Below are 19,201 nucleotides of genomic sequence, written 5' to 3' on the forward strand. Positions count from 1 at the left end.
TGTACTGTATTTACTTGCTTCTGTGTCTTCTGACTTCAGCAAGAAGTGAAGAAGACGTCTTCTCGTTGCTTCTGCTATCAATCCCTAATTCGTGGCTAGAGCAAGAGCATCGTGCTTTGTGTGTTGAATAAGGCCAAGAATCTGAAGGGAACAGAAGCAGCTGTTCCTGTGTTTGAGGCTGCTCTAGTGCCATGTGACAAAGGTGACTGTAACAGACTTTGGAAGAATTCTTACAGCCCCAATTTTCAGTACTTTCTTTTGAGCCTTACTTTTCTTTTAAATGCTTTCATGGGTTTTCTTTTGGCAGAAGTTGGGAAACATACTGACTTCTCCGGAGATTTTCAACAGATTGAGGACTTCAGAGTCATGGACTCTTGTTTCTGCCATTGAGATACTGCCCCTTTTGTCTCAGTTCAGCTCACTCTTGAATTCAGAATTGTTTTGTCTGCATCTCAGCTTTGCTGCTTACCTGCATTCCAAGTTAGTTCCAAGGATGCTGTAATATCTGGCTACCAATTTTCTAGATATATTGCTATCTTATTTCCTCCCCACTTCCTTGGAGAGAATAGATTTCATTGTTAGCACGTATCATATCAAGGGAGAACTACTGTGGTTTTATAAGAGTATACTTTTTAAAAGAATAGTACATGCTTTTGTGTATTCTGTAGTCAAGAATTACAATGACATCCAGCTCTTATGTATACAAAAGTGATAAAATTATCTGTTCTTTTGTAAATAATTCTTGTTATAAACTGTGTACTTTGTATCTTGAATTCATCTCATTCTAATTCTTAAACTATTCATTGAAGTGAAGGGCACTATCTTCACTGAAGCCTGACAAAACCCTGTATAAAATGGTACTCTGTTAGCCCTAGAAATCTTAGTTTTCTTTCCAGGGGGAAGCAGTTTGTTAGGAAAAGTCAGTTCAGTGCTGTTACGTATCAGTCATATGTTTCAAGGCCAGGTAGGACAGGGTTTGGAGCAACCTGATCTAGTGGCAGGGGGTTGGAACTGGTTGGCCTTTAAGGTCCCTTCCAACCCAAACCATTCTATGATTGATCTGTCTCCCTTTCATTATCTATGCTCTACCTCTTCTTACTCCCCATATGTTTCTTTAAGCCATCCTGTCTGTGCCCCCTAGAAAGAGCCAGATTCCTTTCCAGAGCCTTGTTCTTTCTCAGATGGGAGCAAGTTTAAGCTACTTCAGTCTTTGTCGGGGCATGCTGTCCTTCTGTGTCAGTGCTGCTGCTCTAGTGATCACTTCCTGCCATGGTTTCACTGCCCTTTTCCTCACTTAGCTTGCAAGTAATGTAGCACCCTTGCAGTTCATTCTGGATTACCTTTTGAAAGACACCTTGTTTCTAAAGGGAAACTTGAGCAGTCTATAAATTGGCTAGATTTATAAATACCCCTTGAAAAAGCAGGCTTCAGATAGAACTTTCTGAGTAACACAATAGCCATTGTATGTCCTGCGGGAGAGTCCCACACATCAGTGGAGGAACAGAAGCACTATTCGTAAGCCATTTGGAAGCTTATAAAGGCGCTCTTATCTCAGACAGCATGCAGCTAATTGAAGTCCCTTTGTATGCAGAAGTAACAAAACCATAACAAGCTCTTTGCCAGAGGACTGAACTCTGGCTCACCACCCCTGCCTCTCCACCCCTCAGGCTGGACATGAGGAGCTGCCCCTTCCTCAGCCCTGGCCAAAGCATAGATAGGGCTTTGGAGAAAATGTGCCTCACAAACGGGCTCTGTGTTGCAGCAAAAGGCAGGGGTCTGTGGAACAAGGGCAGATTGTCTCTAATCCTTTATCCATGTACTGACGGAAAGACGTGATGTCTTGTTTTCCATCTTTTCTGAACAGCCTAAATAAACTTTTATAGTTCAAGCAGTGCATCTGGTGGAATGATAACACTGCTGCTTGTATGAGGAATCTCAGAGCTTTCAAGCATGTGTAAGGCCTTGCCTTTTCATACCCACCATGGAGTTAGCCCAGGTGCTGTACTCAAAGTTTCTGGTACATGTATGAGCTGCATCTTTTCTAAAAATTGTCCAAAAATCAGCTTTTTTCCTCAGGTTCTCATGGAACTCCTCAAGACTGGTGTAATTCCACAGTTTTTCTCATATAGACTCTGTTTGTATCTGAACACAGACATTGTAATCCTAAATTCCCCCCATTGACTAACAGAGGCTTAGTCTGTTCCATCACCCAGTACAGTGATGAGTATTTCCTAAACCTCTCTGAAGGCAAAGCCACAACCTAGCAGGTACCCTCATTAGTGCATAAATCTATTACTCATTATAATTCTAGACTGTTGGAATTTCAGACTGTTATCCTAGGATTGCAATTTCTTCGAGTCACTGAGTTGCAAGGGAAATGAAATGCACTGCTCGGTTGGTTGATAAAAAAGCCAAGGTTCTGAACTGAAAATGTTTTCATGTGTTAGGAGGGTTAGTAGTGTAGGGAAGAAAAGTGGTACTAATTTGTGAGAGGGGAAAAAATCCCAGTTTATGATGTACAAAAACTTTCTTCACAATATATAAATGCTACCTATAATATTTACTTATACCTATCTTCCTCTCTTCCCGTTAACTGTTCATATAAACTATGTGCATCCAAAGCTAGAGAAAGGTATGAAACTTTTTCCAGACATCTGGGTTTATTTGTTCAGAACATCAGTGCATCCACTTCAGTGCATGGTTATCATAGGCCCTGTCCTCTGCGTTTTGGGTTTTGCTGTTGTGATTTTGGGGTTGTGGTTTTTTGGGGGTGGTTCTGTTTTCTGTTGTTTCTTGGTTGGTTTTAACCATTGAGGCTATCAAGGAGCAATGAGAAGTACAAGGAGACACAAGAAATGTATGATTTTTACTACAAGGCAGGTAGCAAGGTCTGTGTGATATTTTTTGTTGTCTTGCAGTTGACCTTGACATGTTTATCTTGTGACTAAGTAGAGTTCCCACCTCCACAATATAGGTATAATGAAACAGCTGATGTTTCTTAATTATGATCAAATATACCATTTAGTAGTGCATATGAAGCCTCCATAGGCTTCCGGAGCATGTAGGAAAGGAATCAGTTCTCCTATTTGGATTTTACCAGCATGAACCAGGTCTTTCAGAAGGAGCATGTGGAATGCTGTGAAGCGGTCATAGATGTTCAGAGACCACTTCTTGGCCATTGTAGACACTGAAGTCAGGATACTACTTTATGATCTGGGTCACACTTTTTCTTCCCTGGATTAGTTTCATTGACATATTCAGCTGAACAAGTTTAATCATTATGCAGACCTCTTATTGCACAAAGTCCAGAGATGATTTGATGTATTTTCAAGTCTTTGTTGTCCCAGGCTTCCTTCCTTTTCCACGACTCGTTATAATACAGTTCTTAACGTATCCTTCAGATACAAACATGGAAACTCTGTATCTTGTCTGGCCTGCAGAGTAAGAAGCAGTGCTTGTTAGCAGTGATTTCAGTTCAAATTCACAGCAAGTAATAATGTTCCATCTCACATGCTGAATAGTTTAATGGTTTCGTTTAAGTCACATCAGTCTGAATGGAAGAAAATATGTTGTAAAAGAACCACCAAATTGAAACTGAAAATAACTCAAAATATTTGTAGTCTGTGCCTGCTTTTAGTGAGTTACATTAACCAAAATACTTAAAGCTTAAGTGTTTACAACTGAGCTGTTTGATAAGCAGATTTAATTGAGGGTTTTTTTCCCCACTCATTTGGCTAAGATTTCAATGGGAGGTACTCTCCCACTGCACTGAATAATTTAGGAGAGCTTTAATCTCTGGCTTAGAGATGAGAATGAAATGTTTTAGAGGTTAATCCATTTAGCTAGCTAAATATGGACTGGTTTTGTTTATAGCCATATTAATGTAGAACGAAGTCTGTACATATTTTAGCCATTCAAAAGTTCTGACATGCCATTGATTCAGAAGAGTAAGGGCTACAAATATACATACCTGAATATCAAAAGCTAGGCAGTACCAAGTCTGTGGAAGATAGCATGTGATGAAGAAGCAATGGGACAATATAGGAATTATTCTATGGCCAATATGTTAAAGCTGTCAAAAGATGTCATTCTTATTACTGAAGTTTTGTAAGAAAACTCATTGTAAGAACCCCTCTGTATTGAGGGTGGAGAATAGATGCAGCTCCTAGTTTCCTGAAATGGATTGCATTACACTCTAAATCCATTCCATACTTGGTCACAATGAAATGTTACCCAAAGATTAGCAAAATATTTTTTGTTCTTGAAAACAGTGGGAGTGTTTTAAAAACAGCTTGAGATTACACATTGGTTGTGGTTTTCTTGTTTCATTGATGTTTTGATGCTTTCATATCTGGTCAAAAGAGAATGTGTTATTAATACCTTTCAGTGCTTTTGAAGGGTGTCTGTTGGTTGTAGTTCTCTGCAAAGGGATTTGATGCCCAGTGGGGAGATGACACAGAGTTGATAAAACTGCCTCATGCTAAGGCAGGCATAATCTCTGCATTTTAATGAAAGCTGAGACCTGTGCAATTAGAAGGGACCTCAGGATGTGCTCACCTCCCTTGGAATTATAAGATCAAGCTCAAACACTGTATGAAACAGCGAACTACAATGTTAATGATAAGGTTTCTGCTATGCTTAAACTTACTTCTTTTACCTTACCATTTACCTCTGTGTCTGAGTGGCAGCCTAGCAGTTTGAAACCTCTGCCTACCTCTGTTAAATCACCAAAGCATTTTGGCAATGAATTTATTGTAAAGGGTGTTTGAAAAAGAAGATGAAGTTTAAGAAAACATTAGGAAAGAAAATAGAGAATATTTAATACATTCATTATATGTCCTTTGTATGCAATGCTTGTTCTAGACATTTCATTTCAGTTTATATTTGCTCTTCAGGAAGCATACTGTACAGCCAATCTGTTTAGGTCATTGCTTAGCATCAGAGTGAGTTTATCAAGTAGATGCCCTAAGAGACTTGTAAGTACCTGCCTGTCAAAGAACTGGTTTCATATGGCATTCAGAAAATTGATGTATTTTGGAAACTTCAGGCCAAGTTACTCTAAGAGGAAAAAGCAGGTCAGAAAGTAATTGCCCATGGGTCATCAGAAGAGAATGCAAGGGCATGTTAGCACTGATGGTCACAGCTCTGGCACTTTATAGTCTAAGGAATCCTCCTCTTGCTCCCACTGCCCAGTGCTGAGGGCACTGAGTTCAGCGGGCATCAGCATTGCAACAAGCAAAGTACATATTACAGCTTCAGTGCCTTGACATAATATGTGATCACTTGGGTCTGGACAGGTAACTCCCTCCCAGTTTCTGTACTGAGCATGACGTGCTGTGGTATCGAATACCCTTTTGGCTAGTTTGGGTCAGGGGTCCTGTCTCTGCTCCCTCCCAGCTTCTTGTGCCCCTCCTCACTGGCAGAGCATGAGACTGAAAAGTCCTTGAGAGTAAGTGCTACTGAGCAACAACTAAACCATGAGTGTGTTATCAGCATTGTTCTCAGACTGAAGCCAAAACACAGCACTGCACCAGCTGCTGGGAAGAAAATTAACTCTAACCCAGCTGAAACCAGCCCATACATGGAACAAGGTTTTTCAGATTTTCCAGGGTGAGATCTTGTACTGTGTGATGTGGCATTTGATGACTGATGTGCTGGAGTCATCCATGTAGTTTAAGGGAAGGCCAGAAGACAAGAAAGCTCTAAGAACTGAAGTGCAGCTGCGAGCACACCTTTTTAAAACTACTCAAGTCTTAAAGATGATGCTTTGTTTGGGTGCCTAGGAAGGTCTGGTCTGGTCTGCTGCAGTCACAAGTCAAAGGTAGTCTGTAATTTCAGAATCACAGACCTGCCAGTGTTGAGTGAGGAAATACACGTTCAGTCCCACTTCAGTGTTTACAGTCCAAAGGCCATACTGCTCTGTGTTCTTTAAGATGCTGTTCTCCTCTATGCTACTTCTCTCCTTGTTCATTCCCTCTTGCTGAAGAGGAGATACTGAAATCAGTCTGTGTTTTTCTATGCCTGAGATAGGCATGTTAATTCACAAAGCTGTTCGTATTTAGACACGTAGCAGACAAACTCTGAGTGCAGTGTCACTTGATACTGACTCCCACATTTCTGTCAGTTGTAGGAGCAGCAGGGAAACATATGCCATTCCTTCACAAATCATGGGGTTTGCTGTGTTTGTGTCTGAGGGCCACAGCTTAGCCACCTGCCTGCAGGGTTTCCTGTTGAGAAAGGTGTATGTTACAATTCAAACCCTGCATTTTAAGCCACTTTATATAGATCTTGTAGTATGATGGTTTTGATGACACTGGGAATCTTGTGCACTTTACCTAGGAGAAGTACATAGGCCTTGCTGTGTGAGTAAATAATACCACCCAGCAGAGGATGGAAGAGCTGATTCTTGTCTCTGTGCTATGTCTGGCACAGTCAGGAAACCAATTCTCCTTGCCAACTAAGTCTTCCTTTTGGGATGGCATTACTTTACAAACTGCACTCACCTAAATCTAACCAGTTCCTCACCGGAAGCATCCAACAGCCCCGTCCCTAACTCTTATTTCTATGCTTTTCTATACAATAAAATTCCAGTCTGGCCCTTTGGATTTCCTGGCTTTAGAGTTTCAGATTGGTTGTTTTCTTCCCTGGAACTCACCTCAGCTGGTTGAAACTTTGAACCTGTGACAGAAGGGCAAACAAAGGGTGAACTTCTCTGTCAAGCACCTTATCATTAAGTGTTCATGTCACTGATGAACAGACTCCTAAGGATAAGCAAGTCTGATTCTGTTAGAAAGCCTCATGCAAAAAAAATCTTAACAAAGGGTGAATTTGATACAATGTGGAGAAAACTCAAATTCATGAATGATTTTTAACTACCTGGTTTCTATTTAGATTACAGTCATAGCTTACTTTGGAAATGAACACTTTCTCACTTAACCCAGCCTTCCAATGTGCTATCTTGGACTACTATTATCTTCTTGGTTCAGTGTTACTATCTCCATTCTTTTCTAATTCAGCAAATGTAAACAGCTGAGCAAGCAAAGCTTCCAAGACTTGAAAACTGGGAAGGAAATGGGACATCCAAAGGTTTCCTGTGATTACAGTGCTTTTTTGATGCAGAGCCAGGCATGCTTTCTATGGAGAGCAATTTTGTCTAATAATTATTGTTCATAGGAGCTTGAAGCCTCTGTTTGACTGCATTTATTTCTGCCAGGAAGCATCCAAGACCAAGAAAGAGTGTACTTGTCTAATAAATTAATCAAAGTAACTGATGGCAGTTGTTGGACTGCTGCATTAACAACCCATTCTGCTGCTGTAGCAAGGATTGTTCCTCATGATTTGCCTGGGAATATGATGTATATCACAACTCATCCTTGCTACTTGGATCTCCTGGATGCAGCCCTTATGAAAGTAATATAAGCAGCTGCTATGAAGAAAATCAGTGGCAGGAGAGAGTATTCTTATATAGGGTCATTTAGTTTACCTTTTGGTCTGCTGAAGAAGAGAACATTTTAATTAGTATACCAGTACTCATCTGTATAATCAAGCAAATAGGTGTATTTTAAAGCTATCAAAAGTGTTTAGTACGCACATTCAGAATATGTTGCTGTTTGAAGGCAGCTGGATACAGGAAAGCTTTGAATGGACATACTTGTTTCTGTCCATATCAAGTAATTTCCTATAGTCATCCTTTCAGAAAATCCGGTGCCCTAGGCCACTGAAGAACAATCTGGGGAGGAAATGTGCTGCCCATTGCAGCGCTGCAGTGCTTCCACTCATCTTCCTGACCCGTAAATAAAACCTGCTCTGAACAATAATAGGGTGGTGTTGAATGCAACACTGTAGGGTTGCACGTGATGTTTTGTGAACGAAATCCTGGGAAGTGAGTCAAACTTTATTCAGAGCTCTAGATCTTAAATTTATTGGAGAGTATTGAGCTAGTTTGGCATCATAGAGCAACTGGGCTTTGATCCACATTAACATCTTTGTCAAGGACAGTGGGATTGAATGCACCCTCAGCAAGCTGCTGATGACACCAAGCTGTGTGGTGCGGTTGACATGCTGGAGGGTAGGAGTGCCATCCAGAGGGACCTTGACAGGCTGCAAAGGTGGCACCGTGCAAACCTCATGAAGTTCAACAGTGCCAAGTGCAAGTTGGGGCACTGGGTTGAGGCAGTCCCAGGCACAAGCACAGGCTGGGTGGAGACTGGATGGAACAGCCCTGAGGAGAGGCTCCCAAGACAACACACACACACACACCCCCACCCCCACTGCCCCATGTACTGGGCTGCACCTCCAGGGCATGAGCAGCACTGGTCGAGGGAGGGGATTCTCTCCCTGTACTGCGCTCTCAGGAGACACACACACACACACACACACACACACACACACACACCCTGCATTCCTGATCCAGCTGTGGGGCAACAGCACAAGAGGGACATGGAGCTGTTGGAGCGAGTCCAGAGGAGGCCATGGAGATGCTGTAAGGGCTGGAGCAGCTCTGCTCTGGAGCCAGGCTGAGAGAGCTGGGCTGGTTCTGCCTGGAGAAGAGAAGGCTCCTTAAGGGGAGACCTTAGAGCAGCTCTAGTGCCTAAAGGGGCTGCAGGAAACCTGGAGAGGGGCTTTGGACAAGGGCCTGTAGGGACAGGGCAAGGGAATGGCTTTAACCTGCCAGAGGGGGGAGTGAGATGAGCTCTTGGGCAGAAGTTCTTCCCTGTGAGGGTGCTGAGGCCCTGGCACAAGGTGCCCAGAGAAGCTGTGGCTGCCCCATCCCTGGCAGTGTTCAAGGCCAGGTTGGACACAGGGGCTTGAAGCAAGGTGGTCTAGTGTGAGGTGTCCCTGCCCATGGCAAGGGGTTGGAACTGGATGATCTTAAGGTCCTTTCCAACACAGACCAGTCTGTGATTCTATGATCTGACTGGTATTGGTTCCATGTCCTGCATCTGTCTGAAAGAAAGAAGTCTGTGTGGCCCAGCGAAGTGTTGGGGGAACGGGGCAACTGCTTAAAACAACCGAACAGACAGAACCAAACTCTGTGGAGTGTGTGCCGCAGCAAGAGTTTGAGCTCTCAGCCCCCCGCCGTGCCCCTGCCTTCCCCGGCACTGGCTGAGGAGGATGCGCTGGGAACGGCGCTGGGCGTGCGGGAGGCGGCGTGAGCCACTGCGAGAGCTGGTGGAGAACAAAGTCAGAGAAGCGAGGTGGAGCCAGCGGGGCGGGATGCACTGAATGGGCAGTCTGTGTGAGCCCCAGCGGCAGGGCTGGCCCAGCAACAACTGCGGAGTTACTTTCCGCCTGGATGGAGCGAACTCGGGCTGTTTTCAGCTGAGTGGCTGCATTGAGAGCAGAAGCCTGGCTTTCTTCCGACGCAGACACTGAAATCCTCTTTGCAGTGAAGTTTGAACCCGCGGGGGAAAGCGGATGGTATCAGAGCTGGCAAATGTGGGAAATGGCTTTTCCCAAGCCTCCGGCTGCTCCGCTCCCTGAGCGGCGCGACCGGCTCGGCGGGAGGAAACGGAGATCTTGCCCATCCCGTGCTCCGTGAAAGACCTTCTGTCATGATGGCCTCCATAGGTAGGTTCTTCATTTCTTTCTCTGCCTCTTTTGCCGTGCCTTTCCCTCGGCCTGAAAATTCGTTCTGTGGGTCTTGCGTTCCGTTGGCCGCGTTCCGAGCACCGCGCGGCGGCCGTGAAATGTGATCTGCAAACGCTGGAGGAAAGAAATAGGGGTAAGAATTATCCTTGTGTGGGTATGTAGTAACGTTTGGAGGCCACAAAGAAAGCGGAAAGCTTTGCAGACAAGATTTGTCAGTATGAGGTTTTTTCCTGCGGTCGCCAATGGAGTGACAGAGGGCATGGGGCAAGGGTTCATGAGCTTTGGGAAGTGATTTTTCTGCTGAGGAAGACTTCTGCTGCTTTGTTTGTGTGGTGGTGGCTTTTTGTTTTGTTTCTTTTTCAAAGTAGAAGAAATGGAGCTTGCCTGGAACATATGTAATTGCTGACTATGTACAATAAGTTTGTCCAGGCTGATTCTTTTCCCTCCCCCAAGGAATTGCTGGTAATGTTACTGCAGCATTAAGTTTCCTTTCAAAAGCATGAAAAATGAACAGACTTTGTAAACATAAGTCTTTCCTTAATGAGGAATATCACGTAGTTTTCCTGCTTTCTTGCTTAATGAGAAAAACAGTGTATTGTGCCACAAGCATTGGCAGGATAATTCTGATCCAGTCAGTACGTGTAAAATATTCTTACTTTCTTACCCCAGATCTAGATTTCCCATCAAAATATAATACAGTCCTAAAGCAGCCAACTATTGTATGGTATCATGAGCAGGATGAACTAGAATACTTTAAAGAGCCTGATTCTTCTGGCCTTAATGCAAGTCAGTAGCAGCAGATGCTTGTGTGAACTGCAACTCTAAAGAGCTACTGAATCATAATCCTGAAGAGGCAGACCAGGTGGTAATCATTTGGTAGCTTCACTTCTCATCCTTTTACATGATACTGGAGATACACTGAACTGAGCTTCATTTTACTTGTTTCAGTTCCAGACGATTAAAAGCAGCTTCTGAAAAATCAGTTCCTTTTCTGATTCTAAAATGAGAATTTGTTTAGGTGTGCTATTTCAGAGCTAAAAAAAGAAGACCTTGGCTTTTGATATTCAGGCTGCAGTGAACTGAGCTCAGCCGTTTGTGAGTCCAGAAAAGTGAACAGGTTGAAGAGGGGCACATTAAGGCAGTAGAAGAGCAGGACCAAAGTGAGACTTGTGGTAGAACATCCAGACATCAGTTTGATTGCTGCCACCATTTGTGCTAGTAAGTATGCCTCAGATGTCAAAAGCTGCATACCTGGACCTCTCTGGTGCCTGCTGGCACCAGGGAACTGAACTGAGACAGGAAAAGGGGAGTTCAAACTATCTCTTCCCCTCTTTTTCACCGTAGATGCCACGCAATTGTGAAAATGCCATTTGCTGCTTGCTTTCCAGGAATACCAGAAAGTCAGCCCCAAGCCAAGTCTCTTCATCATTCACTCAGTATTTGCTCCAGTTTGCCCCCTTTACCTCTCCCCTTGCCCCCTTTGCCCTGGGTCTCTCAGTAGACAGGAGTTGTGTTTTTCAGTTCAGCGCGGACAACCTGGACCTGCATCTCCCACATCTCAAGCAATTTCAGTAGCTAATGAACTTGGGAGAACAGGACAGATGTTTTACTCTCCTTTCTTGAAAGGTCTTTCAGGGCATTCTGCCTGAGGAAGTATTGCTGTTTATCCTGAAGGTACCAGTTTGTACACTGCTGATTCCTAGTGGGTTTTTTCTCTTCTAAAGCTATTGCCATTTAATTTTGCAGTTTGATGAAAATTGTCGTATTCACAATGTGAATATCTGAAATTCCATCAGGAGATAAACCACGATAAGAATGGAATTGGCTGTGTCTAAAGCCACTGAAAACTTAGTTGCAGGCATGTTAATAATTAGATTCTGGTGGTTTGGTTGGATCTGGTTTGGTTCATCACTGTGTCATGATCTGTTCACGTACCATGATCTGCTGCTGTACTTCAAGGCAGAATGCAGTGCTCATGTTTCTGTGTTACGGACTGACTGTGGTGCTCTCTTGAAGAGGGGTTTGATAAATGTCACATTTTTTGTTTGCATGTGACCCGGATGGCTTGAGGAGATGCCTCCGCAGCTGATTTGCATTCCTAAGGCAGCAAAACTATGCTTAAAGTCAATAGCAGAGCATCTGCAAGACCTTTTAAAATACATGAGAAGACATGTGCAACTGATTGCTTTAGTCCCTGGGGAAGCTGCTTTTCTTTTTTCCCCTACTACTATTCGGGAAGATAATAAATGAGTATAAAAAGGGGCTTCAGAAAGGTGTGATAAGAATTTTATTGCTTTCAAGATGCTGAATTGCAACTTGTATTTGGCAAAATACGAGTTATTTGTGTTTTGCTATTTTTGAATGGAAGTATGACACCAAGCATTTGAAAATTGGTGGAAGGGTCTGTCAAGGGAAAGGCTATTTCCTCAGTAGAAAAGAAGCTGGATATTGAGATCTTGAAGACAGTGACTATGGATGGGGGAAAGTGGGGTCTGGTAAATCATCCTTTTGATACTTATCCCTGTGCAGACAGGGGCAGAGGGTAAGTGCAATTAATTCCCTGATTCTAGGGTTGCCTGGAGATAAGCTGACCCCTGGCATAGCTTCAGAGCCTGCGTTTGTTTGTTACTGACAGAAGCCTCTGTGGGCTGTTATGGGAGCTGGAAGTTGCTGGAACACAGGAATGTCCCAGTGTGCACCCAGCCGTTGCCATGCATCTTGCCAGCAGGCCACAGTCTCCCATGGAGGTGGCAGAGCTCCAGCCTGGCTCACCCAGAGCTTGCTGGGGATGGCTGCTGTGCCAAGGGTAGTTCCTTGGGGCCAATGGGGCTGATTTACAGCTCTCTTCAGGCATGAGGCAAGAATGGACACTTTTATTATTCTAAATAAATGCAGCTGAAAGGTTCCGAAAAAACAGCGAACGCTTTCTAAATGCACACAATAAATGATCACATGAAGTTAGAGGCCTTCAGTCCTGCAGCATGGCTTAGCTTTAATTACTAACAGTTTGCGTTCTGTTGAATGTGGTATTTTGCCACCAAATAAATGTCACTGAGAAACACTTTACCACCTCTCCAAATTCGCTGTTTTATTCTCAGGTTGTCAGCCACCACTCTGTTGTGTCTTCTGTAGGAGCCAAGCACATAGTGCATATTCCACTGAGATCCTTCTCAGTGCTGTTTAATGAAGCAACTGAAGCTGACCTTCGAGGTGCAGAGGGGTTAGTATGTGGATGATGGAGCCACCATCTTCATAGTTTCTCCAGGTTCAACCTGGCTGATCTGGTTACTCGCAGAGTGTTGATCCAAACAGGCATTAGCAGAATCTCCAAGCATTAGTAACTTTGTCTTTTCCTTGAGAAGCTTGAAAAAGACCCTGTTATATCTGTTTGCTGTTGGTGGGGTTTGGCAAAGTAGGGGAACTGCAGGTGCCTCTGCGATAGTACATGATTTTGGCTCATGACATGTCTCCTTCTGAAATAACACAGGCAGTTGTGAAGAAGATGTTACGGATGTGCATAAACCCCAGCAGATTCCAGGCCAGCAGAGAAACTGCTCCTGTTCCATCCATTAAAAATAGATAAATAATAATAGAAACAACAGGAAAAACAACCTTCCCCATAACTAAAACTTCCTCTTTTTATCCCTAAACTGCCCTTTTTTTTCCTGTCGGTGGTCTCCAAAGCAGGGTGTGTGCCCTGCTGAAAAGGGTCTGGAGCTGCAGTGCGTATTGGGCTGGAAGAGAGTTCTCAGCTTTTCTAAAGAAAATTAAAAAGGTGGATTTCAAATTTTCTTGTGATTTGATAATATTCAGTTGTGGGAGAGAGGATTCATCTGAGCAAAACAGGGTCCCCATACTCCAGTTGTTCTGTGTTTGGTTTAGCTATCTTTAGGTGAGCTAAAAAGCAAAAAACATGAAGATACAAACTGTGTTAGTCTTTTAGGATTATTATTTTTTTCTAAATAAATAAGAGTTTTGAAGAAGTACTGTTGAAAGCAGGATTTCTGTGGCTATAGCCAGTAAAATGCCTGACTCACCTTCTGCAGAAAATCCACTTTGTTTATAAAATGTACTTGTAGAAAATGTTGCAGATTTTCACATGCTCTCAGAGCTCCTCTGTGGCAGTTGAAACTTCGTATAGCGTTGGCAACTACAGTGGGCAAAATGTGCTGATTCAGCATTTGGTCGCTGCAGGTTTCGGGGAGAGATTGCTGGAACATAAGGCAACAATAACAGTGGTTGTATCAAGCTACAAGTCGTTATTTGGAAAGTTTCTCAACGGATTACCTGTTTTCTAAACTATAAACTCTCCAAATCTGTCCTGTCAGAAATGTGAAGAGCATAGAGTCGTAGAATCCCAGACTGGTTTGTGTTGGAAAGGACCTTAAGATCATCCGGTTCCAAGCCCCTGCCATGGGCAGGGACACCTCACACTAAACCAGTTGCTCTGAGCACCATCCAGCCTAGCCTCGAACACTGCCAGGGATGGGGCAGCCACAGCTTCTCTGAGCACAGTTCTTCTCTGGGAAGAACGTCTTCCTTATATCTAACCTGAACTTCCCCTGTTTCAGTTTGAACCCATCACCCCTTGTCCTGTCACTAGAGTCGCTGATGAAGAACTCCTTTTTCGGGGGCAATGAACAGGAAGGTGTTTTGTTGCTGCCTGAGGTAGCTTAGAGGTTTGTTTCGGTGTATATGGCTTAGGTTACCATAGTTGTGTTTTAACTCTTCTCCACCAAAAGAAACACTAATAGAGTAAATGACATGTTCTCAGAGCTCTTATTTTTGAAACACTTAAGAAGTAATGGTGGAAGCTGCCTAGCAGCAACAGCTTGGGGGATTTAGCTCCGAATGAGAGATGGAATGACTTGTGTTGGAAAGGGTAGCATGTACTGTGCAAAAAGAGGTAACAAGTCATTCCCTTGGCAGGTGAAACGATAAAGACAAGAGCTTGAGGATCGTTTGTTGATTTCCACATGTTCTATGGAAAGGAAGGAACAATGGGGCCAAAGTTTGTGGGTTTCATGGAAAGGAGTAATTCTGATCACTGTATTTTTGTGAAATTGAAGGCAGAATATAGCAAGTATAAAAGGTCACAGTTGCAGATTTGAAAGCAAAAGAGTTTCAGCATTATATCAGTTTCACTAATTTTGGCACCTGAGAGTTTGGAAAAGAGAGGAGAAAGTGAAGATGGCTGCCCCATAAGAACCTTGCAGTGCCAAGGACTTGAAAAGGTGTCAGTTTGTGAACTGGTTCAGGAGACTTGCTGTCTCCTCTCTCCATATGCAGGGATTGTTAACTCTGGCCTTTCCTGTGAGCTCTATAGAGGTTGTAAAGGAACTTCACCGGTGCCAATTGTGTTGTTAGCACTCTGTCAGCTGCCGGAGGGACTCTTTTTCAAGGGAGCCAAATCCTTTTGTCATGAATTCACTTTTTCCAGGGTTTTTGGCTCTCTGGAGTAGCACAAGCCTCTGCTTCTCCATACTCACACTGTGCAGTTGGAATTGTGTGCTGCTTTTCACTTCATCCAGTCCAATTAGCTGTCACTGGATGTTGCATGTCAGTACCTCTCCTCCACTGAAGCTCTCTTCCTTTCCAGCTGATCTTTCCATCCACATTTCCTTTACTGAAATATTGGCAAAATGACTCAGAAGAACTAAAATCGTGCCTGCTCTGTACTTGGATGGTGTTTTTGCTTTCATTGATTGTTTCTCTGATAAAGCTTTCTCCACTTTTTTTCTTTTGTAGATTTTAAGGTTTGGAAAGAAACACTCCTAAACAAACCTCTCTCATAAAATGTGCTTAAAGGTCATCATCCAGTACTTTTTGTCTTACTTACACACTTCAATCCATGGAGCCATCCACTGTGTCTCTAGATAGGTTGTTCTTACTACTAAAGCCTAAGGTTGTCTCTGATCCTTGCTCTACCTTTCCTTGCATGTGCAACATCTCAGAGCTGAGTTGAGCCTTAATCTTCAGGTGAATGGCAGAGTAACTTGCTAATGAGCAATAAGATTTTAATATTGGAAAAGGGAAGTGGCCGTCTTTTATCTCCTGGATAAGGTAAAGTTGTATCAGCAGAGACTATTGTCATAGGAGCTCCTAGAGTTCCCTGGCTGTGGGAAGAGAGATGAACAGCTCAGCACTGTGTGGAGTTTACACTGGTAAACTCTAAATGGTAGCTGGAGCCAGCTGAATGCCAAGCCGTGAAGTGCCATGGAGTTTTTGGGAATGCTAGGAGTATTGCGTGCCTCTGTGGAAGCAGAGGGACCTGTGAGTCAGAGTGTTGATACATGGAATGTTTCATAGCCATATCTGAAGTGGCTTTTGTTAGGCTGTAGCCATCAAAGGATGGGTCACAAAATAGACTCTGAAATTGTACAAGGCATCTTATCCTGCTACTCTTCAGGGCTGGCAGTGGATCAGTTACTTTGGCTTGCTTTAGAGCAATATGCTTTTTTTGTGTCCATTCAACTTTTAGACTGGCCTGAGATAAGTCAGGGGTGGTCAGCTCAGGGATTTGGGAGTGGAACAGTGACTTAGAGTTCTCTTTCCCCCAAAATGCAACTGAGGACTGGAGTTTCCAATCTCATCCAATGCAGGTTAGGTACCAGCTTCTCAGAAAAACAGCTACAAAGACGGGAATGTGTTAGAAGCTGCTTTAGCATACAAGGTGGAATGGCTGCTTCTTTCCTTTCCCTGCCATTGTTGGACCATTGTCTCCAAAGCTGTGAGGTGATTTTGCCCTTCAGCTCCTATAAGAAAGAGGAAAAGGAAGGTTTTTACATATTTTACCTGGTGCATGGCATGGGTTAAGCCACTCTGGAGGGAAGGGGGTGTATGTGTGTGTATTTTTTGTTTTAACAGATTTAGTGGATTAAAGTACAGGTTAATCTGTAACTTCCTACATTATATAGCTGTGTCCGATACACATACAGGAGTTTGTGCTTACAACTGAAAGAAGCTTGCAACTTTCGCAAGTATTTGACTTTTACTGCCAAGTGGAACAGTAGAAGAGCAGCTGGATATTTTTCTGCCTTGCATATGGGCACAATAGTATTTGTTTTCTTCCTGAAAGTCACTTTTCTGTAGTGTATGATGCAGAGTCCGGTTCATCTGTTAGACTCTGCCTGTAAAATGGATGGTCGGTGTAGGTACACAGATCTGACCTGAGTGCATGAAAACACATGAACATGAATGATCCTGATTTTGTCATGTCACTAATTTTAACTAGGGAGCTGCACTTTTACACTGTCAGCATTCTCACAGAGATAACGGCATAGATTTAGTAGGGACCTACAGCAAGAAGCACTGATGCATTGCATTGAACGTGCCAGGGGAGTCTGTACCATGCATACAGAAACACTGCTGAAGCTATGGGGATTGCATTGAGTTAATGATAATGAAATAAAGGGTTAAGAGCTGATTGGTGAGTGTGGACTCTGCATCAGACAATAGAGACATAGCTGAAATATTGAGCAAGCTTGTTTTCAAATGAAATATAAACAAAGCTGCTTTCATGGGAAAGTGCCTTTCAGATAGACTTGTACAGCCTGGGAAGAGCTGTATGGGGTTTGCATTCTTTCTGCACATTACATGCCTGCCTGCCAGTAGCTTTTCACTCTTACTTTAGTATTTTACACCTGTGAAAATGGGGTATGAAAAGAAATGCTGCATCTTTGAGCATGACAGCACGCAACAGTTGGTGCTCTGAAGATAACAGCAACAGTCCAAGGCCTGAAATAGGGAGAAGACAAGTCTTGATCCATTTCTTCAAGCAAGTGCTGTTATTGCTGGGAGAACAAGTGGACTTTGCCGTGTGAATGCTTCAGATTAGCTCTTGAACACATAGCTGAGATCACATTAGATTGGGAGATTTTAAGCTATTTCAGAAGGAGTATCACTGCCCTTCCTTTCCCCAGGTTTTTAGTTACTGGAGTGTAGTGACTCACCAGTATGGCCTAGTATCAGGGGCACAAAACCAAGGAAGCATATGGAGTTAAGCCTATGATCATAATTCCCAGTGGCTCTAGGGAATCATAGCATCCTGGAATGGTTAGGCATTAACCTCTTCCGTGCAGTAGCAGAGTCACCTCAAACTGCAGTGTAATTGGGAAGCATCTGCAGGTTCATGTGCAGAGGGGAGATGTCTGCTGCATTTACGATAGTTTCTCTTACAGATGCTGTTATCAGTAAGTTCATCTGCTTTTTAGCTTAGTGTCTGAGGGGGCTCTAGTAGTCTTCAGATGTACAACATCAGTTTGGCCAATCCATCTTCAGTGAATCTTTTTATTTCTCAGATAGTAGTTTAGATAAAGTAATATTACTTTATTGTATTAAAATCATAGCTCAAGGCTTAACATCAATCTTTATAATACTTGGGTAAACAGTCAATCTGTGTAATACTTGCAAAAACAAGCACCACTGATTTCAGCAGGAATATGGCCTAAATCATGGGTTCGTGCAGCCATTTATTTGCACCAGTATGAGAATGACTGTAATATATCTGATCTATTAGACAGAGATTTCTCTAGCTCTTCCACACCACACACATTTCTGCACTATTTCCTTAAAGTTCACTTTTATGGGTGGCGTGGCTGTAGTTAAAGTAATGGGTATAGATAAAAGTGTTGCAGTTTTCTGTTTCCCTCACCCAGTTAAATGTTTGCTTTGTACAGTATGTGTGCTATGTGAGGAATTCGAATGGTTTGCAGTCAGGACACTGATTTGCAGATTTTCTTATCTCAGGCATTTCTTTTAAGTACCTTGCACCCCCATTCAAATAATAGTAGAGCCAGGCTCTACCATGAATTGAAGGAAAAAGATTTATTTAGACTTGTTTCAGTGTTGCTCACAGAAATAGTGAGAACCTTCCTCCTTTTTACATTAGAAAGATTTCCTTATGGGAAAGATGCATTAGCACAATCTTAACTCTTCGTAGGACTGGCATTGTAGAAAACAGTGCTGTTGAAACTGGACTTATGTGAATAGGTGTTGGATTGCTTTAGACACAATAATGAAATACAACCCTCACTAGAGCTTGACTGGTTATTAAAATGCACCCACAAAGAAGGGATTAAACTGTTGCTGTATAAAGCTCAGTTATCATGAGAGACCTTGCAGTGGTATCAGTCAGCTCCCTCAGCTCATGCATGTGCAGCCTGTCAGGCCCCAAAGGACACATTGAGGCTTTTCACTTCTTAAAAGGGGCCTGTAAGAAAGATGGGGAGAGACTTTTTAGTGTGGTCTGTTGTGACAGGGTGAGGAGGTTCTAAACTAAAAAAAACTGGCTTTGAGATTCAGGTGGATGCGAGGAAGAAATTCTTTACACTGAGGATGGTAAAACACTGGCACAGGCTGCCCAGACCAGGTGGTGGGTGCACCATCACTGGAGACATTGTGGCCAGGGTGGATGTGGTTCTGGGCAACCTGATCTAGTTGAAGATGTCCCTGCTCCTTGCAGGGGGGTTGAACTGGATGAGCTTTGAAGGTCTGGTCCCTTCCAACCCAAACTGTTCTGTGATTCTGTGACTTAGGTACGTCCAGTTTGTTTAAGTGCTCTTTTGCTTGGTCCTCCTCCACTGAGGGTCAGTCTTCCTTGATCCACATT

At 43.2% G+C, this 19,201-nt stretch overlaps 1 protein-coding gene across 1 annotated transcript in view; it reads left to right on the forward strand.

The window, feature by feature from the left end:
- The window catches only part of TNS3 (tensin 3), a gene marked incomplete at both ends in the record, with an annotated part of 195,689 nt that overhangs the window by 157,970 nt on the left and 18,518 nt on the right, over positions 1–19,201 (forward strand). The window lies entirely within an intron of this gene.

Source organism: Psittacula echo, assembly GCF_963264785.1.
Source record: "Psittacula echo genome assembly, chromosome: 2".
Taxonomy (NCBI): domain Eukaryota; kingdom Metazoa; phylum Chordata; class Aves; order Psittaciformes; family Psittacidae; genus Psittacula; species Psittacula echo.